Raw genomic sequence first — 1,051 nt, 5'->3', positions numbered from 1 at the left:
GCAGGGGTTCTTGTGGGCAAAGTTGGGGTCATCCTAACAATGTCCCCAGGCCAGTGTCCCTCCAGATGCCCGAGCCTGGCAGCAGGCAGCTGACGTGGAGAGCAAGGCAGAGCCACGCCCTGCCACCCCGTAGCACCCTTGTTCCGTGCCTGTGTTGAGCACAGACCCCCTCTAAGCCACACTTTTGTCACATGCTGGTAACACACTCAGCACAGGAATGGGGTCCCTGCCCCCAAGGCTCATAGGGCAGTGGTTCTCAGTCAGGGTAATGGTGTTCCCAGGGGACACTGGTGATGTCTGCACATGGTTTTGGTCATGTCAATTCGGGGTGCAGGTGCTGTGGGTACCTGGAAGGTCAAGGCCAGGGGTGCTGCTCTACATCCTAGTACCCAGGACGGCCCCCATCACAGAGAATGACCCGCCCCCACAGTCGAGGGTGCCCAGGTTGAGAAGACCTGTCCTTATGGGTACAACTGTTGTTGGAGGGGTTTATGCTGTGTGAAGCCCAGACTCCGTGAGCCATCTTCTCCTCCTTAACACGGGGCTGATGGCCCCTGTTCTGCAGGCCATTCTCAGGGGCACAGGCAGAAACGCAAACAAGCTGTCCCTGTTCGGTACATCAGCCTTTGATACATCGGAGCATTTACAGAGGCCACTGTGAACCTCACCCAGCGCCACCTCCGCTGCCAGTGCCTTCCTGGGAGGTGTTTGGGATCCACGAAACAGAACGGTCCCCAGTTCCGCCGGGGTGCCCCGAGAGCTTTCCGCCTGCCCCGTGTCCGTGTACAGCTCTCCAGCCTCAGAAGGAGGCACTGAGGGGCCTCAGGGGCTTCCTGAGATCCTGCCCCTTCCCTGAGCATCTGGAAAGGCGGCATTTTACCTTCGTAAAGCAGCTCCGGCTGGCAGTAGACTCGGTCATCTTTTTCCTTCACGGCTCTTGCCGTGGTCGATGCCAGTTGGATTAGATTTGAGCCCACTTCTGCATTCTGAAAGAATCAGTTTTCAAGAAAAACTCGGTGACTTGTTATCCAGAGCGAACACGTGCTACACC

At 57.5% G+C, this 1,051-nt stretch overlaps 1 protein-coding gene across 1 annotated transcript in view; it reads left to right on the top strand.

Annotated features, from left to right (window-relative positions):
* Window positions 1-1,051, top strand: part of BCO1 (beta-carotene oxygenase 1) — a 37,625-nt gene that overhangs the window by 31,609 nt on the left and 4,965 nt on the right. The gene's annotated exons all lie outside the window — the stretch shown is intronic.

The sequence above is a fragment of the Suricata suricatta genome, chromosome 16 (assembly GCF_006229205.1).
Source record: "Suricata suricatta isolate VVHF042 chromosome 16, meerkat_22Aug2017_6uvM2_HiC, whole genome shotgun sequence".
In the NCBI taxonomy this organism is placed as follows: domain Eukaryota; kingdom Metazoa; phylum Chordata; class Mammalia; order Carnivora; family Herpestidae; genus Suricata; species Suricata suricatta.
Note: the sequence above shows the minus strand (reverse complement) of the source record. Positions and strands in the feature narration are given on the sequence as shown.